Consider the following 27,537-nt stretch of genomic DNA (forward strand, 5'->3'; position numbering starts at 1 on the left):
GAAACGGCCGCGGGCGGTCGCCTGTTGCCGCCGCGCTGGGGGCGGCTCGGGGTGCCGAGGAGGTTCGCTTTCTTTCAGATGCACGGGCAGTCGCTGCTGGTATCTGTTAAGCCTTCATCTATCCGTGCGTGCGTTTATAAAGGCAGCGGTATCTCTGTAAATGGAGAAGGGAGAGCAGGGGTCTGCGTGACCTGCTGGGCATTGCTCGGCTCTCTCGGGGAACGCGGAGCTCTCGTTTCAATGGAAATCTTAAACAGCCTCATCCTAATAAAAGTTATTTCCAGGAGGTGGAGTGTTTTATTTTCTTTCGTTTAATACTAAATGTGTTCCAATGCTCTGTTAGTCTGTAGCAGAGCATGGATTTGAAAACATGAAGTGTCGGTCTAGTGCTCTGTTTCTAGCTTGTTGATAATGGATTTAGAGATTTAGTTGTAATTTCAGTTCGTGTCTTATCTTTGCTCAGTTGCTTTAGAACTCGTTTAAACTGTATTTTCAACGGAGATGAGTGAACTTTAAAGAAAAATCAGGTCAGGCATAGATTCCAGGCATCAAACCCTTTTCAGGTCCCAGAAATAGCCACAGAAGTAGCGTGACCAATTCTTTTTTTCATGCACAAAGCTTTTTATTTTTTATTTTTGTTGGAATTTCTGACAGATACTGGAGCTCATCTACTGGATATTTTCAGCTTAGTTTATTGAAATAAACATGCTTTCTAAGCTTGCATTCTTATGCAATTATCTTAGTCTCCCTTGACTATACAAGGTTTGAGTTTCTGATAGAGATTGTAGTTCTTAAAATAATAAAGTCTGTTTAGCACAAGCTTTTTCTTTTTGCGTTTTTCTATGAGAAGATGAAAAGGAAGATGACTGTGAGGGAACGTGCATATTAGCAGTCATGGGGTAAAAAAAGGGGTATTAATAAAAAAGGTTCAGAAAGAATGTTTTATTTCTAATATTCTGTACTTGAAACAACAGGGTTCTTAAGTTATTGTATGTCTTATAAAGTCTTGACACAAGAATCGAGAAATATTTATCTTGCAGTAAATGGGTCAGATGATAACATCTTCCACTGGATCTCTTACTTCTGTATTGGACAGCTTTGGTTGCTAAGTAGCTATGAATTTCTAATCCCAAAGTAAATGATGTCATAATGACATCATCATGTCCTTTCACTTGATTGATTCTCATAAGAGAAGAGTAATGAGATTTGATATACATGTCCCATCTCTTTAATATTCTTCCTCTGCTTCAGGGGATTTCCTGACCTGCCTGGCAAATTCCAGTGAATCACACTGAGCTCTAGTAAAAAGATGTTCCTTTTGGAGACGAGGTGGAACATTAAAGTGACAGTGGCTGATCCTGGTCTCCTCAAAATCTGAGGAACTTGGCATCTTATGTTTTAAATGTGGAGATCTAGATATGAAGGGCAGTGATTTAAAACTCGGAGTTATTAAGTTCACGTGCAGGTGCGACAGTGACTTGAATTTCAAAGACACTCAGCTTGAGCGGTTCAAATTGACTTTAATTGGGTATGTGGAACTTCAGCACTGTTGAGGATCAAGTCACTTAATGTGTGTGAATCTAAATACTTTAGGTGGGGCAGGGGGAGCAGAGAAGATGTAAGCTGATATCTTCCTTCAGTTGCCAAAATAAATTTCAGTCCTAATGGTAAATGGATGAAAGCTGTCAGAAATTGCCATGTTAATACTGTGTTAAGAATTGACAGCTCAATTTTTTTTTTTTTTCCTAGCTAGGTAGCATAATTTAACCATTGATAAGTTTGAAGCATTTTAATATCAACACTGGCATCGTAGGGAACTCCTTATAAGAGAGTTGTAAATCTAGAGTTTATAGCATGTGTAAGAAATCAATGTTTTTTGCTTCTTCTGAGATTAAAGGTACAAATGATGTCATTCGGTGATGATCAGCGTGGACTGCTAGTTTTTACAGTTTATTTTTATCATGTGTGTGTTCCTATGAGCGTGGGTCTGCATAAATTTTAGGCAGTTGTTTTCATGATAAATAGTTGTTTTGTGGTCATGAATTTCTTCATACCCAGTGAGTTTGAAATATTCTAGACAGGGCTGCATGTATTTTATGTGCGTAAATCTTACCATTTCATATGCATGTGGAAAAGGGAGAAATGAAGCAATTTTCATGTCTGCTTTATTGAACATGTAGTTTCATTTGGTAAAGTTAAAAGCTGAGTCTGTCTCTTACAACATTCAGAGGCTGCATACACCAATCTCACTTGATTTGTGAATATCGTGGGTTGCTAAAACGCATTTCAAAAGTAAACAATGATTTGTTAGCATGGACGAGTTGGTGGTTAATGTATTTACTGAAGATACTGACTGCTGATGTGACGCTTCTATTATTGCTAAAGTACTGCAGCATTGATGGCACTATTAAGTATAGCAGAGTAGTAATTGAACATGAGGACTGGGAACAAGCAGAGTAGGAAGGTTGTGGGGGAAGAGGTTTTTGACTGTGTATTTGAATCTATTCACCATGTAAGTGCAATACAAGCTACGGGTGCAAAAAGGAAATTTCTAAATAATCTGTAAGAATTCTGCACTCAACATCCTATATGCAGTGACAAATTTCCACAAGCTTTAGATGCTTTCTGGGATGACTCAACTACGAACAAGTGATTTGGAAAAAAAAATATTATCTCTTAAGAGAATCCTTGGTGACAATTTCTCTTCAAGTTATCTTAGGATTTTCTGCTTACCATGATTTCTTCTAACTCATGCTTGCCTTGAATGTTGGAAACAAAAAATGAATTTGGACTTGGGGATGTATCTGTGCCTTTCAACTGCATGTTAGATGGTCATCTGTGACATTTGCATGGTTGTGCTTTTAATACGGTGACACATTTGGTTACATAAAATGCAGCAAGCAGTGCACCTCAAAGCCTTTCTGAATGCTTGTAATGGAAGGTTGATGCTGCAGTCCTGACCTCTTTGAACAGTGCAGACGTGGCCAAATAGAGAAAGACAGTGAACACTTTCGCAGACAGATCTCACTTAAAAGACAAGGTCAGTTGTTGCGGTGGCTTAGTAAAACAATGGACAAGGCAAGTCTTTTGTTGTACAAATAGCAATAAGAAATGCAATCTTTAGACTTGTGTTATCTACTGCAAGACTAAGCTGCGTTAAGATCACGGGTGAAATATCTGGTATCTGGCTTAAAAAAACCCAATTGATATGCTTCAGAACTTCTAGCGACTGAGATGTTTTGTTCCCCTGCTTCCAGAAGCATGTCCTTTGACTGTCAGTGGGAGGATAGCCAGTACTTCAGCTCCAACTTCTGCTTTTGTCATAAGCTCTGTGTGAGAACAGAATGAAATACCGAGTGGATTATTGGATTTACCTTTTTTTATTTAGATTTTTAAGGGGAAAATAGTATCTATAAAATCTGAGACTTTCTCAGGCCACTTGTGTGAGCCTTCTATAAGGGCAACACTGGCAGTTGGATATTTGAAATGTGTTTTGTTCAGTCACATTGGAAGGTAACCTGATAAACAAATTCATCTACACCTGGATCTCCTTTACTGATGGAAGAAAATCTGCCGGCTGCATAAAGAATGCTATGTACAGAATGCAGAGAGGATTTGGTCCCTCATATACTAGGAAGTAAGATAATTAAAAATATATTTTTGTATAAGTACTCTACCTTCCTTTCCGTTACGAAGGAATTTGAAGAAGGAAAGTCACACAGCGTAACATGAACAACAAATTGTTACTTTCCAAGAAACCCTTTTGTTTTTCTGTTTTTGCACAAATGTATCTTGCAATGATTTTAATTGTTCAAGATCTGGCCAACATGCAAGCTTGTGAGCACAGAAGATGCTGACCACGTCCACAATAGAGCTGATGTAATCTGCAAACCAAGGACTAAATGCTGCTGTGAGTTGCAATAGCGTAGTTGGAACAACATTAGCATGAGAGGTCATGCTTTGGCTTTACCCCAAGGAAACAGACCCAAACCATTTACATTTACGTTCTGATATTTCCATGTTGCTACTCTGATCAGACTTAAATGTGCAGAAAATGCCACTCTTAAGAATAATTCTGCTTTGTATTGGGTTAATGACAGCTCTTTGTTAGAAAAGAACCCTGTGGGTTACAGGGAACCCCCAAGGTATAACAGGTACAAGTCCTTTGACTTCAGCTGTAATTGATGCAATGCTTTGAGTAATCACTTTGGTGTCTCAGAAGTCCTGTGTTTGTCTTACTCTGTAGGAATTCTGATGTGTCACTGTTGTCTGTTTTTTAAAAACAGACAAAAAAACCCCCACAAACACAAAACCCCCCAACAACAACAACAAAAACCTAAAAGAAATAAAATCAAATCTGGATGTGGGCCTTACATGCTGGTAGCTAACGTTATCTATTAGATATGAAAAGGCTTTCTATTTAAGACTTAAATTAAGCATATTTAGGTATCAATTGTTCCAAAATCACTTTTCCACTCAAAATCATTTCCGAAAGAATTCATCGTCCAAAAATAGAAGTTATTTAAGAATGATTAATAGAGTGATTTGTTAAGCTGGAAAATTTTTATTTTATTCCAGTTTTGATCTTTATATTTTAAAAGATGTGATATGTTGTTAGCAAACTTAATGCTGACTTTAGTCTGAAGCACTGTCTTAGAATAATCTTTGTGTAAATTGAATCTTTTCTGTGTAAAATAACAATAATTTTAATGTTTAATTAGAATGATGTTATAACGAAAGGCATACAGTGAAAATTCAGTACTTTTGATACCAATTGTATTCATATGCTTATCAAGCAATGCCTACACAGTTGAGGTTCATTCTGTAACTTTACAAAGTCGTGGAAGAAGACTAAAATCTAGGGCAGAAGAAAGGAAGAAAAAGTCATGTCAGTGGTGAATAAATACGTAACAAAATTTTCATTTGAAAAATATATGCTTTCAGTTATCAATCAATGTATTCCTTTCAATACAAACTAAAAATTGTCCCAGACTGATCTTGAATTCTGCTTGTGCAAGAAATTATGATTTTATTTTTTTTCCCCTCCCTCTGAAGTAAAATAGATAAAACTAAGCTCAAGATGCAAACTGTTTTCCCTGAGAAGTTTGCTCAGTGTTTTCATAACTTCTGAGTAGTGGGTGTTGGAGGGGAGCGGGAGAGTTTGCATAGTTTGTACAATCACCTTTCTTCTGAAATGTGACTTACAATATGCCCTTGAAGGTAAAGGGCACATACCACCAACTCTTCACCAGTCTGAACCCTAGAATTAGTTAATTTGGGGATTCTGTGATATAGCTCAGGGGAATGGGTTTGCTTGTTGGCTGTTTTTTTGTTTGGTTTTCTTTTTTTCCTGGCTGAAATGTAGTGGAGACTCAGTCTGACAACTGATACAGTGCTCAAAGAGAAAATATTTTTCTTTATCAAGGTGATACTGCTATTTAACATATCTCTTAATTTCAGGCTATGACAACAGTTTCTCCGCTGTATGACTGTTTTCTCAGTGAAGCTGAGATGAAATGAGGCAGCTGTTTTAGAAACAAGAATCACAGGAATAAAACATGGCCTCCAGTTGTGGATACAAGGGGGGCACTGTTTAGTATTCTTCTCTTCCTCAATTGTTTTTAAAGGCTAATGAAAGCCTAAGGAGACACTCAGACAGTCACACTAGCACAAATCCCTATTATTGCTCCGATGATGAGCCTTGATGCTGGAAATTTTGCATGCCGCATCTTTGTTCCTTCTGTAAATGCTACAAATAGCAGGAAGGGATAGATAAAATGACACAGATGCTTTAATTATGATTTGATTACAGAGCAACCAGAGGAGTCTATTCTGAGGAATATGCAATTAGAGAAAATTCTGAGTACTATCTAACCTTCCGAAATTAAAATTAACTGGGATTATTAGAACAGGGTTTTAATATTTCTGAAAGAATATAATTCCTCAAGGATCTTGCTGCTCTTGTGTGATAGATCCTCTCTAGCTTAGCAGATGGGTTTCAGGGTAACACAATGTCATCTTCCTCAGCTGCATCTACTGGTTTGCTTCACCTAGCAGTCCCATCTTAGTATCCCTTGCTGGTCACGTGCAGGAGGGTGACGCGGAACCTGCATTTGAACTGGAAGTAAGCAGCCATGCCTCGGTTGAAGCACAAAAGAAGGAAGAGCAGCTTAAGCATTCCTGGCCCATCTCTCCACATCTTCTTTGTGAAAACAGAGTTTTTCAATCTCACGAGCAAGAAAATTAGAGTTCTGCAAACTTGTTATGCAGGTTCCAAAGGGAAGGCATAGATGGAAAATTCCATGTCTTTTCCTCTTGCAAACTATTTAATAGCAGAAAGCTATATGATTAAATATGTTAAGCTTCTTTGTGGGCTTAAGTGGTACAAATGATTTGAATTTAATTCCTTTGATTTCACTAGCTATCAAACATGAGCAAAATTAAAAATCTGTCCCAGAGTTGAATAGCAGCATGCCTTCAGCCTCAAATGTAAAGACACTTAAATCTTATGGAAGTTACGTTCTCAGATAGTAATCATGCTTTCTTCACTTCCCTGAAATGAGTTCACCTCTTTGGACAGGCAGCATCAGCCTGGAGACCGATATTGGGCACAGAGTTGATAAAATGATGGGTTGTACCCGCTAGCTGCAGGAGCAGCGAGGTGAGGGCACAAGCAGGTCAGGAGGCTTTCAGGTTGCAAACAGCACCATGTACACATCATGATGACAGTAGCTGTGAACAAGTAATGTTTTACTTACTTTTCCTCAATGCTTGTTCATTTACCGGTAGTAGAAGGGGTTTTTTTCCCTCTTATTTTCTGTAGGACTTAATATTTAAATATTTCTCGCTTATGCTTGAAAATCACAGTTCAAGCGTAATGTCAGTTACTCTCCCTGAACTACCGCTCTCCAGCCCAAAAGAACAGGACCTGCCAGGGGCCCTGTTTGGGACGCAGTGTTTGCTTTGGAGCTGGAGTGTGGCAGCAGCAGAAGGGAGAAAGACTCCTACTTCAGCAAGCTTTGTGAGACCTGCTGCTCCAGCTGTTCATAGAGGCCATGTGAAACTGGGCTTTGTTGATCTTGATGCCTGGACGCTCTGCGAATGGATGGGGGGTTGTGAGAGTGGCACCAGCTGCTTTCATTCATCTCCCTGACGGGTCTGTTCTGAAGGCTGACCTTGCTTTTGACATTGCTTACCTTCAACAGCAATGGATACATCTGACCTGACACTGAATGTGGCTGGCATAGCTGAGGATAGATGGCATTCAAGACACTTAGAGAATTACTGTTCTTTCTGAACAGGTGCTGAGCATAATTAAGCTTAAGTGTAGCTAAAGATCAGCTGGATTCAGCAGCCTGTCGGTCTCCTTTGTCAATTGTAAGGGCATTTTCTAGTGTGCCTTCTTTATTTATTTTAACATTTCTTTTTAAGAGCCTTCAAACCCTCCAACTTCAAAGCACTTCTGTTCCCACTGACCCATGTGTATTTCACAGGGATAAAACCTCTAGCTAGCAACTTAGGGATGATTTGTCAAGGGTCGCTTTAATAAATTAGGTTATTTATTTTCTGCCTGAAATTCCCTGGTTGGTGACTAAGAGAAACTTTGTATTAAGCTGTGCAAAGCATAATGAGGTTGCTGTAATGCTTTGATGTGGAAATGCTTAAATGCCAAAAAAAAAAAAAAAGTGGTGTTATTGATAGAGAAAGCTTACTTGAAGTATCTAGGGACAATTTATATAAACCAAATATAGATTATACTATAGAGATCATAGATTTTGATAATAGCCTTTTAAAACTTTAATATCAGACATCATAAAAATGTCAAAATCAAATTATTTTCTTTAACTGTTCTGCATATAGTTACAAACTCAGTCCTTTTTAGAAGATATATTTGATATCAGTGATAGAGAAATTAATATGGCAATAGTTGTACAGTAAGTTTTGTTTCCTCATACCTATTACAAAGCTATTCTTCATCAACAGACTTACTGAGCTGACTGTTAATTTTTCTGGAATTAAAAGGCTATAGTGAATTTGCACTATGTTCATCTCGCTTAACGAAGACGGTTATATAAGAGTCGCTTCCCCCTAGCGGATTGAATTGTATTTCCCATGCCACTTCTTGCTTTCCATGTTGCTTATAGATTAGCAAAACAGAGTTTGCTGTATTTTCTTCTTTTCTTCTTGTATCTATTCTTGAGGCTTATTAGCACAAAGTAGCTCTGAGCCATGGCTTGGACACTAGAGATTCTGAAAGCCTCAAATAGCTGTAATAATGGAGTTGGATGAAGGATGCAGGTTGCCATGGGAACAGTGCATGTGCCACACAAGATAATGTAACTGCTGTAGTGCAGAGATCTGTGCTGCATATTGATTGCAAGATTTCTTGAATTCCTTATAAATTTTGTGCTTTGTGCTGTGTGTTCCGCCTAGCAAGTGAGAGAAGCTTGTCAGCTGGACTAAATCCAGAGAGATTTTGCTAATTTGAAAAAAGTTGACTTTTGCGTGTGAGGGGAGAAGAAGGGGTCAGAACTACTTGAGAGTACTGTTAGGTTCACAGCTTTTCCTGGTTGAGTTGACAGAGTCCTAACTGTTGTGTTAAATTGGAGTTAATGAAGTATTGGAACTGAGGCACTACGGGTGAGCGCCCCGAGTTAAAAGTGACAATAGAAAGCCTTAGGAAACTGAACCTTCACCTGTATAATGTTTCACATGGTGGCTTGTCACCTGGGCACCTGCACAGTATCACAGTTCCCCAGCGTACCTCTTCATTGCTCTTGTTGGTATGCTGCTGAAAAGTTCATTTTTGTTCCAGCTTGTCAAGGACGAATCTAATTAGTGGCATAGCTGTACAAAATATTGTGATTAAGAAATATCACACTTATTGACAGCCAAGCGGATGAGCGCAGTATTGGTCGTTTCACCAAGCTGGGGGAAGGTAAAACATGCAGGTTTTAATTTGAAGGAATTGTGTGTGAGTGAGGTTGGAGCTTCTTTTTTCTTTAAATGTGTGAAAATCACACCTTTCAGAGTGGCAGTGTCTACCAGGTTAGCATAGTACTAGTGGGCTGCTAAAATTGTCTGCAATCTTGCATAAAACTGAATGAAGCAGGACTGGTTTTGCTATAATTCTGCAGCCTAAGTTTTCTGAGTCCTGGAATAACAACAGAGAAACTCTAGTAATTGTCCCAATAGCTCAGATCCTCACCGGCATAGATCAGCAAAGGTCTATCAGTGGTTTACTTAGTGAAGTGCTGCTTCACTGCAGGTAAGCCCTGGCATGTGATCTCAGCAGAGGCTCATACTCTGCGTCAGGATCCTGCTTCCTTTAGTCAGATGAGATCTCTAGGCCACGTTCGTTCCTCAGTAAGAGGCAGTTGGGTCCACTATTGCTCAGGATGGTTGTGCAGATGAGATAATGCAAATTAAAACTGTCCCTCTAGTGTTACCCCCTTGGGAAGGTAATGCCAGAAACTCCTGCTTGCCTTCAGCAGGATTGCTGGCAATTGGCCACTTGTCCTCCCTCTAATGGCAAAAGTCATAACTTCCCCAGTGCTAATGTTACTGAATCAAACCTGCCACTCCCCTCCTCCCAAGTTATATGTGGGGATACATACACTTTAAATTTTTTCTTAGATCTGCTTTCCCAAATTTTTCACTATGAGGAGTTTGTGTCAGAACACAAATTTCTGGCAGCTATTAAAAAAACCCCAAGAACAAAAAACCATGCTGTTGACACCTGAGACTTATTGGAGGGTCTCTGCTTCTTTGTTTTTATCCTTTTTTAATCCCTGGAAAACCTTCTGTTAGAGAAGATACTGTGTAATTATTGATCTTACAAGGTTTTTGGAGATGATTTATATTGTTTCATACCTATCTCATGCTGTTTGAATCTCTGGGTGTTGTCTGAATCTACCCTAAAAGCATTGGAACTTTAGGAACTGTGAGTTAGTGAGGTTTTCTGGGTCTGCTCTAATAAGATGCTTATCTTGAGGGAGAGATGGGTAACTTAAAATATGTGTGAGGTATTATTTGTCAGAAACGTGTCTGAGAGGACATATTTAGAAACGCTAGGCTATTGTGTCCTCTGGGCATCAATTGCAGGGTTGCGTGACTTCGTTCATCAGTATGGGTCATCTCAAATGTGGTGCTCAGATATCCATTCAGTTTATTCTTGACTACTATTTCAGCTTTTTCTTGACTACTATTCCTGGTTTTAGATCCTACCGCCACATCCCAGCAGAGTACCTAGTTTTATTGCCAATTCAAAAAACTGATTGTACAGGATCAGCTTCTCTGGAGTTCTTCTGGGGTTTTTTTGTACAGCCAAGACAGACTGAGATATCATCTAAGATGCCTTTTTATAACCAAGATGCCTGCTTTGTAGTGTATAGACAGTTACATTTTAGGCCATAGTAAGGGACTAGTGGCACTGTATTCTGATATGTTTAATTAAAGCCGTTAGTTTGTCATTTCTTTTGTAACCCTTTAACATTTTCTGGGATTATATGTATACTTGTGGGTGAACTCCTTAGTCTTTTTTGAAACAAAATATATGTTGAATTTAGTAAGTGAACTAATTAGTGAACTTGGATGTTAGACATCGCCTTAGATATTAGTAAGACTCCCGCCTGAGCGAAACCTGACTCTAGTGGTGTCAGTCATCCACCAGTTTGGCTAAGCCCTTCCTGCTGCACCTAGTTTGAGTAGTGCCTCTCGTGCCCTCTGGTCGCTTCGTGCGCAGCTGTTATGCAGATGAAGACTGGGACCTTCTGCCAGGCGTCCAGGGATTAGCTGATTAGGTTTGCCTGTGTGTGTGTGTATGTATACATATAAATACACACACATCACACTGTGGGTTTGTGTGTATATATATGTGTGTGTGTGTATATACTCTACAGTTCTTATCTTTTCCTACTGTCAGTTATGCTCCTGCTGTCATTTGACGATGTTTAAGATGATTGCTTGGATTAGAAAGTGCTTCAGTTAGGATAAAAGTGAAGAGTCTGGAACTGAATGTCAGTTGTAACTTTGGTTTTGGCCTACGCTGTGCACCCAGCTGGAAATGGCTTGTCACCATAACAAGGCGGTGATATGGTTCTGAATGAACATGTAGCAGTGGCACAGTGTCATTTGTTTGTCCTTGGACTATCTGGTACTGTCCTGGTACTATCATGATTTTAAAGAAATACTCAGCTTTTAAGTACGGACACATATATGAATGTCTATAAATGCATACAGCAGCCTGGCTAAAAGTGCCCATGAAGAATGCCAGTGAATATGCTTACTCTGTGTGGTGTTTTATTGTGTTGATGTCTCTAAGTCTATTGCATTGCCCCCAGGAATTTTCAATGTCAAAATGGTGCTAAATTTGATAAAGGCAAGGACTGAGTTTATAATACAATATCTTTTCAACTTACATTTTTTCTGGACTAATTAGAGTTTGAGGGGCTAGAAAACAAACACACGTGAAAGGGAATCTGCTGCTGCCATTCTATGGAAAACCATCCAGATTACCAAGTGTATCAACTTTCATGTTATCCCTTAGGTGACTTTTCTTGGTTGAACTCCACTGAATCTGAAAGCTGCTGCTCATTGCTAAGGTCTTGTGTAGCATCTAGTGTACAACATTCTGTAAATCTACCTTGTTTACTGTACAAAAGCTGTAGGAATTGAGTGATTATAAAGTAACAATTAACACCCTGTAGCTGAATAGATTTTAGGAGTGCAGGTCTGATAAGAAATGCAGCTGCCGCCCCCTCCCCTATCCTGCCAAAAAACCCCAAACCCACAAAAACTGGCATGTAAGATGGTTGCTGGATTGAATACGATAATGTTCCAATAATCAGCATGTGTAGTTGAGAAGGGAATAAGAGTGAATATTTCTGAAGGAAACAGCAGGAAAGTAAGCCAAACTCTCACCTTGGAAAGGTCTGTGGCTTGAATGGATCAACAGTAATTTTTACTAGTTGTGAATCTGGCCCTGTCATCTAGGTCCTCTGAGGAGTAGAGGAAGGATTTTGCTGGTCTTTCGAGTACAAGCAAATGGAGGCTGTCTATGGCTTATAATTCAGAACTCCCTTTTCAAGTGCTCATAGCAGCCTTTAAGCCTTCAAGAGGAAGCAGCAATACCTGACAGTGCATAGATACATGTGGTAGAATTTCATCTTCATGGCTGGCTGAGAAAGGAGATTGATGGTTCTGCTTCACAGCGACACTTGGAGGACCGTGAGGAAGATTGTTTTCCCACATTTGCATTCAGCTACTCCAAGTATATCAGTTTCCACTGAGCGTAAGGATGATTTTGATTTTATACAACAAGAGTTTCCAAGGAGGCGCTAGATTTACAAAAGCGGTTGCCAAGGGTCTCCAAGGGACTTGACAGATTTATAGACTGATGACATACTACTAGTGTAGTCTCAATGGAAATTGGGTTTGATATAAATAATAAAGAATTGGAGGTGCTCAAGGACAATGTTCAAAAGCAATTTAGAGAGGCCATGGAACATTTTGATTTGTTTCAGTATAATTCCTCCCACAAAAGGGAGTTGAACTGTGACTGCTGGAATTTATTTATTATAGCTTTATACTTTTTTATATTGAAAATTGAACTTCAGCATTATATCCCACTTCTGTCTGTCTTTATGCAGGTTACATAAAAATAAATGGTTAGTTTCTGAAGAAAGAATCTTTGGGGTGGGGAAGGTTTAAATGAAAATTATAAAAAAATGGGTTTTATTTTAAAAGAGTATGTATATCTTAGCCAAAGCGGTTTAGTAATGGACAAATATGGGCTTGGGAAATGCTTAGATGGACCTTTGAAAAGCTTCACAAATTTCCTAGATAATTTTTTTAAAGTCTGTTTTAAAAAAACCACACGCTATTATTTGCAGATCACGTCTGTGCCACCACTGACAGTATTAGAAAGGCAACCCTATTTAGTTTGTTCTTTTGTTCTTTATATAAATAGACTTGGTGCCTTGTCTTCTGAGTAACACAAAAGCTATTTTATTTCTGAGTAACAAATGCTTTCTGAGTGAATCCTGTAAGATACTGGTTTTCTTTCATGAGGCCACTATATTTTCCTTTTGCTGCTATTTTTGAAGTTGTAGAAAATTGCAACAGAATTGCATTGCAAGGGCAGAGCTGCTTACATCATGATTTGCTTCAAGTGGTTAAAGAAAAGAATTGCTGAGAGGTGCCTAAGACATGGCAACTAAATATGTGGATGTCCATGTACCTGCTAGTTAAAAGCCATGTGTATTGTGGCTACAGATTAATTCTTTTCATTTATAGATGTACTGATGTTAGAGGTGAGATGGGGGGGCAGGGGAATAATCTTCCTTCTTTAAAGGTTATATAGATGTTGTCTTGAAATACATTGTATTCAGGCTCCCTCAAAAGCTATTGCAGCTTATTTTTTGCCACACTATATTGTGGGATTAATCCCATTCATGTATTTACAGTCAAGATTAGCTGTTTCCTTGCTCCATGCAGACAGTCTAAAAATCACATTGATGATGGGTAACACCGATAAAGATATAGTAAAGCAAACAAAAAAAAAAGTGTGCAGATTTATGGGCAGTTTTCTTCCTAGGTGGTGACAAAGGTGTGCAGATTGAGGACAGCTAAGCTGTTAGCGAATGTGCTGCTATTGTTGAAGCACAGAATGAGGAAAAATAGCTGTGATTGCACAAAGATATATCAGTTGTACTTCCCTTGTGGATAGAAAGACATGCAAATAATAAACACGACAAAGGAATGACCACAATGAAAAGAGTCTAGCATTATCCTCTGGTGTCCTCTTTGGAAAGCAGATGAAAACTATCAAGGCCCAACTCCCTGCCTGCCTCGCTGCACATAGGAGACTTTTGGCAACAGTGGAAGAAGCAGTGCAAAAATGATTGCTACTTGGTGCTGCAAGTGTGGTTGCTCCTGCTTGGACCCTTTGGGATTAAAGAATGGCCAAGGAACATAACTGTGGGCACTTTTTGTCCTTCATGCACCATTTTATTCCACTTGGTCAGCTACTTTTTGGCTGGATGGTAATAAGCAGGTCTGCTCTAAGGAATTTAGCTTTCCCCAGAAGGTGTGGGATTTGGCACAGGGCCCCTTTGAAGAAGTTAGGTCTGAGAGAAGAGCTTGCAGCTGAAGAACTTTGAATAGCAACAGGTAACAACCTCAAATTGCAGTACTTCAGACTTGTCACTGTTTCTTGCTTGCTTCTGGATTAGGAGCATAAGCAAGCAAAAAATTTTGCGTTGAGGAATGCTGTAGCTGTTTAAAAAAAAAAAGCAAACAACAAAAACCCTAAGAATTGTTGTTTAAGAACTAACGTTAGCATCTGGCATGTGTGTCAGACTATCTTGTGTCTGAAAGCAAAATGTATGGCTGTCTCCAGATAGTTTTATTCATCAACGCTGTATTCATGCACTTCAACAGAAAATGGCTGGTGTAAGAAGATTTACATGGGTACCATACATTCTGCTCTACTTATGTTATCAATGATTATGCTGAGTTGGTTTCTATGTGAAACACATTGTGAGCCTATCTGTAGTTTCGCTACATTCACTTGTCTTTTCTACTGGGCTGGGCTGGTTAAGATCACACTGCTTTGTTTATTTATTTTTTTTTTAAAGGCATTTGCTGTGTTTGTGTGTGAAGTAATTGTGTAGTTGTTTATCTTCTGTGAGTGTTTGTAATAAGATTTATGAATATTAGTTGTACAGCAGTTTTTCTCCATGATGTTCCTACCTTCAAGATGGAAGATTTATGCATAGCTGCTAGAAAGGAGTGTTGCTTTTCCAGCAGGAAGCTCTTGTAGGGGAAATTGGGGAGCTGGAAGGGAGGCTGGAAGTGTAAATGAGAAAGCCAAGGGATCTTTGCAGAAAGCCATAGCTCCACTGACCTTGATACACTTACAGTAGTGGACAATACATTGCTGTGCATTTAGACACGGTTATGGGAAGCATAAAATGTTGACTAGATGACAGCTGGGCTGCCATGACATTTTGTGGGAGAGGGTCCTTGTTTTCATGAGGAAATCTGAATCGGTTATTGTTCTGTCTGAAGGATAGGTATCACAAAAGAATGCTGCTTCCACTTATTTTTTATAGGATTAATTCAGTCCCAGCTACCTAATGTCACTGTTGCTTCCACAAAATATTTCCACTTCTAGAACAGCAAACTAAAATAATCTGCATTCAATTTAGAACAAGGCTCTATATTTTGTTTGAATAATGATGACAGCTTCCTTAAAATCAGAGGTGAAATTCCATCACTGGTTGGATGTGCAGAGGAATCTGAAATGCATAATATACCATTGAATGAGTTGTGTTTGAGGATGTCTAAACTGTCTTGCAAATAAATGTCTCCAACATCATGGTTTATTTCTAGGGAACTTTATTTAGCAGGAGCATGAGTTATCTCTGCCACGTAGCAGTCAAGATTCACAGTTTTCGTGAAAGATCTACTACTACAGGAATAAAGACTTCCTTTGTTTACGGGGGGGGGGGGGGAGAAAGCACCCTTCAGGCTGTTGTTTATAGCTGCTGACATGTGATAGAACACGAACATGCCTTTGCTTGTGGAATCTCAGATTGGCATCTTTACAGGGAGGGGAAATCTTCAAGGGTAGCTTAAAGCTGACACTTTGTCATCTTGCACTGATAAGCCCTAAAAAGAGCTGTTGTATGCACTGGAGTTTGTTATGCATAATAAAAATTGAATACTGGAAGAGTTAGAAATGGTAGTTTGTATTCAGTAGCTGAATTATGCAAGGTATGGAGTGCTGTCTTGTGTGGAACATTCTCAGTTAATGGGAATTTCTTTGCTAATAAAAGACTTCAAGATTTGGTCCAATGGATCTTAAAAATGGTAGTGCTATTTGTGGATATGATTGGCAGATGTAATCCCTTTCCTGCTCTCATCTACATCTTTCCTTTCCTAGTCTGTGCCAGACATTAGACCAAAACATAATTAAATCTAGTCTTTTAAGAACCAAAGTAGACATTAATCATTCAGGGTACTTTTTTTTTTCCTTTTTCTTAGAAGTCTAAGAAAGACAGACACCTTAATCCCACTGAAATGCACACATGTATTTTTGGCTCTTTTTGAAAAATTCAGCCACATTATTTAATATAATCCAGTGGTGATTGTTCATCAATACTCTCTTAATGGCATATAAATCTTTGACATTCCCTTTGCAAATATTGTGAATGAATCAGAAACATCATATATTGTTTAAAAAATAATGCCACCATAGTTGTTTTTTCTTATACATTAGTTGTAAGAAATAGACAAGTTTTTTCTGTCTTTTTAATTGTACCACTTGATACCCACAAATGCTTCCACAGCATAAGAGAAACCAACTTTCCTCAGTTTTCTCCCTGCCTTTTGTTGAGGTAAGTGATGACTTGCTGATAGCCGTTGCACAAGCTTTCTTTTTCTGAACAAGTCTGTAAAAACAGAACAGACTATAAAAAAGTACAAAGTAGCATTGGCCCTTCTAAAGCGTGGCAAGCAAGTAAAAATTTTGCCTTCTTAAACAATGTACCAGCCTTGCCCTGAATGTAGTTATCCCATAAGGTTATTAGGAGAGTTTGATACGCACGCTGGTGTGTCCCTTTGAACATGTAGCCATGTAAAAGGTCATATGGTTTGAAGATAGGAATGATGGAAGTGTAAACGTGGTGATATCTTAATGTAGCCTATCCTCTACTGGTTGGAGGCACTTCAGTGAACATTTACATAAGTAGGAAATAATATTTGGAGTTTATTTGCTCTATTAAAAAAAAAAAAAAAAGGCCAGGAGAATTTATTCTGCCTTCCTCGATGGAAAGCTTTATTCACAGCAGCTGTCTTACCATAAACAATTAAGCAAGAGAAGCTGCAGTACTTGGGCCTGACACTTCTTCCTTCTTCTAGGACCTCAGAGCAGTGGGCCACCTTTAGAGATGTGGTGGGCATCAGGAAATCTCATGGTATACAATCATAGAAAATTTAGATTGGGAAGAACCTCTGGAGGTCATCAAGTCCATGCATGTGCACCGTGTGAGCTGATTTTTTTATTTGTCTACATTTGAACAGCTTATAGAAAAATTTGAACAAATCAAGAAATTATGTGCATGTCACTCAGGTTGCTTACTTTCTCTGCTTCTTCCAAGTTGATCGCTGAAATCAAATTTTTATAGCTATAGGGAGATGAATATTTCTGTCCTTACTGCAATAACTTTATAGCATGGTGTGCTGTTTGTTTGTTTAGGCTTGTTAAAATTTGCTCCATTTAGCCTAATGCCCTTTTCCTTCAAAGTAACGTGAGCTCCCAGTGCAAGCTGAGGATATTCGCCGCTTAACAGAACCAAGCCCTCCGTTTGCACAGTCCCTGCAGTCTGGCAGTGTATTTGGAGTAAGTCCATAATGACTGCTTTAGATTGGCTTAGAGTTAAATCAGAGAGAACACTTCACTCTATCTGTGCTATGAAAATAAGAACTAATATTTGTCTGTGAAGAAATCTGACTTGTTTTGCCACTTGTTATTTTATTACAGTCAGAGGGGTATACAATTAACTTCTGTGCATTATTCTTTAGGAGTCCCCATTTCCTGGTTAATACCTGGAAGATACGGCTTCAGAGGAGCCAGGATATGTTGCTCATATTCAGTATTGTGCACTACAGAAAGATTTCTTTTCTTGTGGAAAGAAGATGCAAGGAATCAGTTATTGTCAAATAGGCAGAAACAGATTTTTTTTTTTTTCTTTCTTTGGGAAAATGAATGCATTTTAGAAAGGAGGTGATTAGTAAAGAATAAAGAAATGTGTAGGAATATAAGTCATAGCTTTATGATTTCAATCCAGGTTTTATGGTATTGGGTTCTGGGAAAAACGAAGGAACTTACTGTATGTGTGTGTTGGTATGAACAGGTGCAGCAATTGCTTTTGAAATGAGTCCAAGCAAGTAACATTAAGTCCTCATTTTACACCTCACTGAATGCTGTGCAAAGAGCAGAACTTCCCAGCAGCATAAGCAGATATAATTCCATTGATAGCTTTGGCACGGAGCCTATTCACTTAAATCAGTGAGGTAGTATCTGCTCATGCCTCAGTAAACAAAACCTATTATATTATATAGGTCAGTATTTGTTTTGGGACAGTTCTCAGTCTTTTGAATGCTTTCCCTTCCAAGGTTAACTCTGTATTCCCAAGAAGAGCTTGTATTTCTTCAGCCTCCTGTTTCTGAGGCTGGAAGAATTGTGGGACCAATATTGTCTTACTTCAGTTGAGAATTTTGAGGCCTGTATAATTGGAAAAGCATTTTACTTCCAAACTTTCAGAGTTTCAGTCAAGCTCTTGGTGTGAGGGGAAAGGCTCACAAGATGGATGGATGAATGCACTTGCAGGAGTGAAGCGTGAGGGACAGTTTTAGTTCCTTTAGAAATACTGCGACTCTGTAGGGCCACAGTGTTCCCAGCTTGAAACCTAGAAACAAAGTGGTTAGGGAACCTTCCTAAAGCCAAACGCCACTATGGTGAAACGCGGATGGCTTTGCTTCTGTCTCGGTAGGTGAACAAGAGTCACTGGAAAATTGTCTGTGTAGTCACCTTTAGTCGGTAAATAGAAAAATAATTTTAAAAACCATGAATTTACAGTACTGAGTTCTACAAACTCATTGTTCATGGGTTGGAGTGGTGGTTTGGTCACAAAGTTACAACAGCCTCTTGTGAATGAAGAGCTGCCTTGGGATTCTCTGTGGCAGGTAAGGAGATATTCTGCCTGCTGTCTGCTTCTTCCTCTCCTCTTGCCATCCGGGTACCAGGGACAGTGGAGGGAGTGGAAGGGATTTTTTCTGCTATATTCACTATGCCTGTAGCTATTATCTGGGAGCTCTGCAATGAGGGGTGTGTTGCTGGTCAGTGGTCTTGCATTAGGCTCAGTGGTTTTTTTCAGAAATGTTGGTACTGAATATTATCTCTACTTTTGTTTTATTTTAAAATTCATTGAAGTAAAATCATCTCTGAATATTTCTGTTAGTTTTCCTAGTCACAGAAACAAGAAAAGTTAAGTGCTTACTAGGGTTCTCTCACTTAATTGCTGTGAAGCCTTGAACCAGTTGTTAAGATCTCGATTGTTTGTTTGTTTGTTTTTTTAATTGAAGCATTTGTGGTGAGGGAAAAAAAAGGATGTTTAGCCCTCCCCAATAAATGGAACCATCTCCTCCCTTGCTGGTCTCTCCTGGAACCATGCCTCTCTGCTTTCATGAACGCTTTCCTCCTGGTATCGCCACGGCATAGGTAGAATTTGAGAGAAGAAGTGGAGCTATTTTTGGCTTGCTCATGAACAACATAATGGTTAAGCAATTTGTATGCAGCCCCAAGTAAAACAAACAGTACAGAACAGCCCCCAGCTAATATTATTTTCAGCTATACCACATAAGTAATATAGCTGTGAAGAGAAAAACTGTGGGGGAGGGTGAAGGACCATACCTGCCTCTTTTTCAATGGGGTCTTGCCCAAGTACGCAGCTTTTTGATTGCTGCAGTCAGACAGCTAATAACAAGAAGGAAATAAGACTGAGGGACATTATGACATCTCTAACGTATCTTAGGAGACACATAGCAGAGATGACCATCCAGCCCACATCTCCTGACACTCAGTCTTACTGGCCAGAGCAACTTTGCCTGGTATATGGCCCTGATTCAGCTATGTTAAACTTCTTGGGTGTTACCTTAATTTCAAGCATGTGCTTAAATCTCACTAGTTTAAAGCAAATTTTATCCATTTTAGTAAAAAAAAAAAAGTGCAGAACTAGATTTAAAGAGGGAAAATATGTAATTCTAATCAAATATTGATTTAAGTTATGAAAAAATACCATATTTTGCCTATGCCATCACTGCTGTATATATTTAATAAAAAGAAAAGTAATGCTCTACTACAGAAAGCTGTGTTCTCTTCGAGCTTGAGAAGGCAGCAGTTATTTGCTTCACATTTGGAAGGTGACATTCCCAGCTAGATGGCCTAGAAAATTGTTTTCAAAAAGTAAGAAAAATTAGTTCAGGAGGGCTATTGAACATCCAGCATTCTCCTTTGCAACAAATTGCCGAGTACCTGGCAATACATGACACTATGACAAGTGTTCAGCCTGGGGGGTGGTGACAAGTGATGAGCTATTCAGAACACCTCTTCCCTTTCAGATCTTAGGTGAGCTTGCAGAGCTGCCACTACAAAATTCACGTGTTTGGGGCTTTTTTTGGAAATTGGTCAACTGAGCAAGGATGTTCCATTGGCATACAATAAACATGGTACCTCATAGTACTGCTGTCTTTGTTTTTCTGTTTTTAAATAAATGCTTTTCATAGCATGTTGTACTCATTTCCAAGAGTATGTACCCTGAGACATAACCCAAGGATAGAAGGATTTTATGTCATTTGGGGGGCTTTTTGTAGCAGTTTTCATGTGTGTCAGTTGTTTGTTTTCTTTTCTTTTCTTTTCTCCTAGAGGAAGCTGTTTTGTAATTGGCTTTTGCAAATCAATTTTTTTGTTTTACTTTTGCTCTTAAATATGACAGTGCGCCTTATAAAAACAGTGCAAAGGGAAATGATGCCAAATTCGTTATTCCAAAATACACAGGACTTTTGCTTCCCTTTAGATTTGTTTGTCAGAAGATAGTATTTGGCACTATTACCCATATGGCTGCAGGACTTTCTTTTCAGCTAAGGGTTGGAAACTTATAAATGGGAGGTAACTAAACACTACCAAGTTGCTGCTGTAGGCTGAGGGAAATGAGCTTTAATGTGCCATTGGTATTCTCTCTGGGTTTCTGACCAGCATTTCAAAGAGAAAGTGTCCTCAGAGATTTACTCCTGTGATTTCTATTGAGTCCAGCTATTGTTGTGATGGGATTCGGGGAGCTGAAAAAGAGAATAAAAATACCTGTAGAGCAGATACATGAGAAATAAGGCTTATAATTATGTTGCTCATTATTAAGTTTGTTCTTTGATTTAACAGCTTCCTGGAAACTGGGATATGCTACCAGTCACATCTGGGGTAGAATTCATCAGCTGTTTGTTAGAAAAGAAGAACTACAGATAGACAGAATGCAATTAACAAAGCTGAAATTTTGCCAAGACTCTGGATTTACTTTCCAAAAAGTGCCAAGGCATCTTTCATGGTCACAAATTATGACGCTTACCTTTTGGATGGGACACAAGGATAGTCTTATTGTGAAGAATATGATTGCAGAAATAATTTGCCTAGCATATAAATAGTGTCTGCATGTGGTAGTATCCCTCAAGAGGAGAGAGGCAGTTGAGCTGCCAAGCAGTACATAAATTGTATCTGAAAAGAAAAAGTATTGGTTACAGGAGGATATAGGTAATTGGTACCATATGTTGTGCCAAGCTTCTTTCTTCAACTAAGCAGTCATGTATTACAGTGCAAATAACTGAAACTGCTTCAGACTCACTGTAAGTTATTTTGCATGCCCAATGATAGCCTTGAGGTCTTTGGGACTGTGAAGGCCTTCATCCGAAAATCTTGGTTATTCACTTTCTCAGATAGAACGAGTGGCGTTGACTAAGCTAGAGAAATGATAGACAAAGACAAACCCCACTTGTGAGGCTGTTGAGCATCATGAAGCAAGCAATACTTTGAATGTTGGTATCAAATACCTATATAATATTTAGTAGGTGGTAACTGTAAGAGAAGACTGTGATTGGAAAAAAGAGTTTCCTTCAGTTCTACAGGAATGTATCCTACTCCAAGATCTCTGTAAAGAAAAGAGGATGAAATGGGATAAGAGGCAGAAATGAGGAATGCTAGAAGAAAACACAGGAGTGTGTGTAGTGCATAAGGGATGGACTATTAAGCTATGCTGCAAAGAACAGATATTTTCCAGAAAGTTTAGTCAAGAATAAAGTGCTTTTTACCAGTAGGTAGGGAATGCTCAAATATGAATGAGTATTCAGATTTTTACATGTAAATTCGACCTCTGGCTTTCTGAAGGCCAATGGAACAGGACTTGGCAAACCCCAGAAGGCACATTAGCAGTGAACACCATCCAAATGACTTTTCAAACACTAAGTACAGTAGCTCACTCTTCTTTTATATCCCATCTGCCATTGTTCTGTCTGTCTAGCTAATTTCCTAGAGTCTTGTCATATGGCAGTGTGTTTATCCTCATCACAGACTTATTTCACTTATCTAAGATTTCCAATTTGGATGAGTGAAGGAATATTGCTGCAGTGTAATTCTCCACTGTCTAAGAGAGAAGCTTCCAAAATCTCAATGTGCTCCTCTAGAGTAGTTAGAGTAGTATCCAGGACCTCACCTATAAATCAGTTCTTGACCCTGTGCCTTATCATTAGAAGCCAAAAAGCGTTTGTCTTCAGGATTTGAAAACTGGTAGTCTGTGCTATAGTAGAGGATCCATCTTGCTAATTCTGGCACCTATATACCTCTAATGCTGTGAAAATCTCATTCTTCTTTGACGGTCATTACACATGAACTCCTAAATTACTTTTGTTCCCTTTCTTTGTTCTTGTTGTCTCATCACTACTTCTTGTAAAATTTTCCCACTTGGCATGGCATCATAAAATGAGTGTGTTCTCAGGCTTCACAAGGGGCTGACATGATCCTTCCAGCCTGGGGAGAGCATGGCCAGCGTGTGAGCTGTCTGGAGATAAGCAGTTATTTCTGTTGCATTATCTACTACACACACTCAAATGCTGCTCCTCTTTGTCTGGAGAACTTCCCAAATCCAGCAAGAAACAGGGACAAGCTAGCACCTTTTGAACAGAACCAATAGGTGAATAAGTATATGCAGGCACTGGAAATTCAGAAACTAAGGGATTTCCTACACCACAAAACACCAGCTCTTACTTACTACAGCATATAGTCATCTCTGGCTGCTGCCATGGAGAAGATGTCTGTATGGATATATACCTTGCCTCTTAGTATTGCTCTTGCTCACTTTTGTCCATCACTTCAGGATTCCCAAAGAGCAAGGGGGATGAAGAATTGCAATCCCAGCTGTCCCAAGAAGGAGTTAATCTTCTCCTACTGTGATGTGTGTGGAAGAAGGGAAGAATAGGAGCTGAGCTGAGTTTCAGAAATGCTTGTTCTTTAGACTTTTATCAACGACGTAGGGTTTTTCTGTTGTGGTGGTTTGTTGGGGGGGTTGCCCCCTTTTCCTCCCCCAGTACTGCAGACTGTTGAAATATGACTGCCTGTGGGAGTCTTTTGGTGCTTAGAATGGGTGCTGCTCTCTCTGAACTGCTTTATGTTGTTTTAATTACCATGATATCTATTGGGGTCTGTAATCTCTCAGATAGGTCAAGCTTGTAAATGGAAACTTTGCCTAGGAGTGTTCAAAGTGTGTCTGGCAGTAGCCTTTCCATCATAAATAACGAATATTTGCCATGATAAAGTTTGAAGAAAGTAGGTGGTGGTGAGTTTTTGGGTTGGGGGGAAGAGGTGTGTGTGTTTGTTTTTTGGGGTTTTTGTGGGTTTTTTTTTTCCCTTCACTGCTTCTTCAGAGAACTGCATTCCCCTTTTTGTAGAGTTTTCATGTGTGTCAGTTGTTTGTTTTCTTTTCTTTTCTCCTAGAGGAAGCTGTTTTGTAATTGGCTTTTGCAAATCAATTTTTTTGTTTTACTTTTGCTCTTAAATATGACAGTGCGCCTTATAAAAAAAGTGCAAAGGGAAATGATGCCAAATTCGTCATTCCAAAGTTTTGTAATTGGCTTTTGCAAATCAATTTTTTTGTTTTACTTTTGCTCTTAAATATGACAGTGCGCCTTATAAAAAAAGTGCAAAGGGAAATGATGCCAAATTCGTTATTCCAAAATACACAGGACTTTTGCTTCCCTTTAGATTTGTTTGTCAGAAGATAGTATTTGGCACTATTACCCATATGGCTGCAGGACTTTCTTTTCAGCTAAGGGTTGGAAACTTATAAATGGGAGGTAACTAAACACTACCAAGTTGCTGCTGTAGGCTGAGGGAAATGAGCTTTAATGTGCCATTGGTATTCTCTCTGGGTTTCTGACCAGCATTTCAAAGAGAAAGTGTCCTCAGAGATTTACTCCTGTGATTTCTATTGAGTCCAGCTATTGTTGTGATGGGATTCAGGGAGCTGAAAAAGAGAATAAAAATACCTGTAGAGCAGATACATGAGAAATAAGGCTTATAATTATGTTGCTCATTATTAAGTTTGTTCTTTGATTTAACAGCTTCCTGGAAACTGGGATATGCTACCAGTCACATCTGGGGTAGAATTCATCAGCTGTTTGTTAGAAAAGAAGAACTACAGATAGACAGAATGCAATTAACAAAGCTGAAATTTTGCCAAGACTCTGGATTTACTTTCCAAAAAGTGCCAAGGCATCTTTCATGGTCACAAATTATGACGCTTACCTTTTGGATGGGACACAAGGATAGTCTTATTGTGAAGAATATGATTGCAGAAATAATTTGCCTAGCATATAAATAGTGTCTGCATGTGGTAGTATCCCTCAAGAGGAGAGAGGCAGTTGAGCTGCCAAGCAGTACATAAATTGTATCTGAAAAGAAAAAGTATTGGTTACAGGAGGATATAGGTAATTGGTACCATATGTTGTGCCAAGCTTCTTTCTTCAACTAAGCAGTCATGTATTACAGTGCAAATAACTGAAACTGCTTCAGACTCACTGTAAGTTATTTTGCATGCCCAATGATAGCCTTGAGGTCTTTGGGACTGTGAAGGCCTTCATCCGAAAATCTTGGTTATTCACTTTCTCAGATAGAACGAGTGGCGTTGACTAAGCTAGAGAAATGATAGACAAAGACAAACCCCACTTGTGAGGCTGTTGAGCATCATGAAGCAAGCAATACTTTGAATGTTGGTATCAAATACCTATATAATATTTAGTAGGTGGTAACTGTAAGAGAAGACTGTGATTGGAAAAAAGAGTTTCCTTCAGTTCTACAGGAATGTATCCTACTCCAAGATCTCTGTAAAGAAAAGAGGATGAAATGGGATAAGAGGCAGAAATGAGGAATGCTAGAAGAAAACACAGGAGTGTGTGTAGTGCATAAGGGATGGACTATTAAGCTATGCTGCAAAGAACAGATATTTTCCAGAAAGTTTAGTCAAGAATAAAGTGCTTTTTACCAGTAGGTAGGGAATGCTCAAATATGAATGAGTATTCAGATTTTTACATGTAAATTCGACCTCTGGCTTTCTGAAGGCCAATGGAACAGGACTTGGCAAACCCCAGAAGGCACATTAGCAGTGAACACCATCCAAATGACTTTTCAAACACTAAGTACAGTAGCTCACTCTTCTTTTATATCCCATCTGCCATTGTTCTGTCTGTCTAGCTAATTTCCTAGAGTCTTGTCATATGGCAGTGTGTTTATCCTCATCACAGACTTATTTCACTTATCTAAGATTTCCAATTTGGATGAGTGAAGGAATATTGCTGCAGTGTAATTCTCCACTGTCTAAGAGAGAAGCTTCCAAAATCTCAATGTGCTCCTCTAGAGTAGTTAGAGTAGTATCCAGGACCTCACCTATAAATCAGTTCTTGACCCTGTGCCTTATCATTAGAAGCCAAAAAGCGTTTGTCTTCAGGATTTGAAAACTGGTAGTCTGTGCTATAGTAGAGGATCCATCTTGCTAATTCTGGCACCTATATACCTCTAATGCTGTGAAAATCTCATTCTTCTTTGACGGTCATTACACATGAACTCCTAAATTACTTTTGTTCCCTTTCTTTGTTCTTGTTGTCTCATCACTACTTCTTGTAAAATTTTCCCACTTGGCATGGCATCATAAAATGAGTGTGTTCTCAGGCTTCACAAGGGGCTGACATGATCCTTCCAGCCTGGGGAGAGCATGGCCAGCGTGTGAGCTGTCTGGAGATAAGCAGTTATTTCTGTTGCATTATCTACTACACACACTCAAATGCTGCTCCTCTTTGTCTGGAGAACTTCCCAAATCCAGCAAGAAACAGGGACAAGCTAGCACCTTTTGAACAGAACCAATAGGTGAATAAGTATATGCAGGCACTGGAAATTCAGAAACTAAGGGATTTCCTACACCACAAAACACCAGCTCTTACTTACTACAGCATATAGTCATCTCTGGCTGCTGCCATGGAGAAGATGTCTGTATGGATATATACCTTGCCTCTTAGTATTGCTCTTGCTCACTTTTGTCCATCACTTCAGGATTCCCAAAGAGCAAGGGGGATGAAGAATTGCAATCCCAGCTGTCCCAAGAAGGAGTTAATCTTCTCCTACTGTGATGTGTGTGGAAGAAGGGAAGAATAGGAGCTGAGCTGAGTTTCAGAAATGCTTGTTCTTTAGACTTTTATCAACGACGTAGGGTTTTTCTGTTGTGGTGGTTTGTTGGGGGGGTTGCCCCCTTTTCCTCCCCCAGTACTGCAGACTGTTGAAATATGACTGCCTGTGGGAGTCTTTTGGTGCTTAGAATGGGTGCTGCTCTCTCTGAACTGCTTTATGTTGTTTTAATTACCATGATATCTATTGGGGTCTGTAATCTCTCAGATAGGTCAAGCTTGTAAATGGAAACTTTGCCTAGGAGTGTTCAAAGTGTGTCTGGCAGTAGCCTTTCCATCATAAATAACGAATATTTGCCATGATAAAGTTTGAAGAAAGTAGGTGGTGGTGAGTTTTTGGGTTGGGGGGAAGAGGTGTGTGTGTTTGTTTTTTGGGGTTTTTGTGGGTTTTTTTTCCCCTTTCACTGCTTCTTCAGAGAACTGCATTCCCTAGCTGGAAGATATAACGGCTGTATGAATTGCTGTTTAATCAGGGATGCTAATTAAGTCTTAGCTCTTAATGCTTTCATGGGAGAGCTGTATATGATTTGCAGTGGCTGGAATTGCAGTTGCAGGCAGTTAAGCTGCTCTTGGCTCAGTAGGACCTGAAAGTGCGGTTTTATGAGGGGTATTCAGGACTTGGAAAGATCCTGCCACCTTGGTCTGAACATATTTGTTGTTATTATTTTTAAAAGGAAATAATCTAAAGCAGTGAGACAGTGAAGAAATACATTCGTTTCAGATTTTAAGTAGTTTTGTGTGTGTATAATTGCAGTAGTACATCCACTTTTATGACAAAGTTAATGTAATTGTTGGTTAAATATAAAACCCATTCTTAACAGAAATCTTACTCAGCTTTTCAGCATTGCTTGTTTAGTTTTATAATGCAGTTGAGAAACTAAGGTTCCTAGCCGTGGCTATCTGCTACCACCTTAGATGCCAACGAAGGGTTCCTACTTCTGGGTCTTGGCAACACTTTTCAATCAAGTGGATCAGACTTAATACAGTGGATGGTCTTAAATGAGAAATTTTGCAATGACTGGCCTAAAGAACTGTAAGATCTATGAGCTGAAGTGGGAGAAAATGTGTGGAATACTTGTCAGGCTTATGTAGTACAGACAAAACCAAACCAGGAACTAAATACTGCAACAAATAGCATGCAGGTCTGCTTAGGGATTATGAATAGGCTGGGATTTTTAGGTTCTGGGTTTTTTTTAATTC

This window comes from Aptenodytes forsteri, unplaced genomic scaffold (assembly GCF_000699145.1).
Source record: "Aptenodytes forsteri isolate BGI_AS27 unplaced genomic scaffold, ASM69914v1 Scaffold105, whole genome shotgun sequence".
NCBI lineage: Eukaryota > Metazoa > Chordata > Aves > Sphenisciformes > Spheniscidae > Aptenodytes > Aptenodytes forsteri.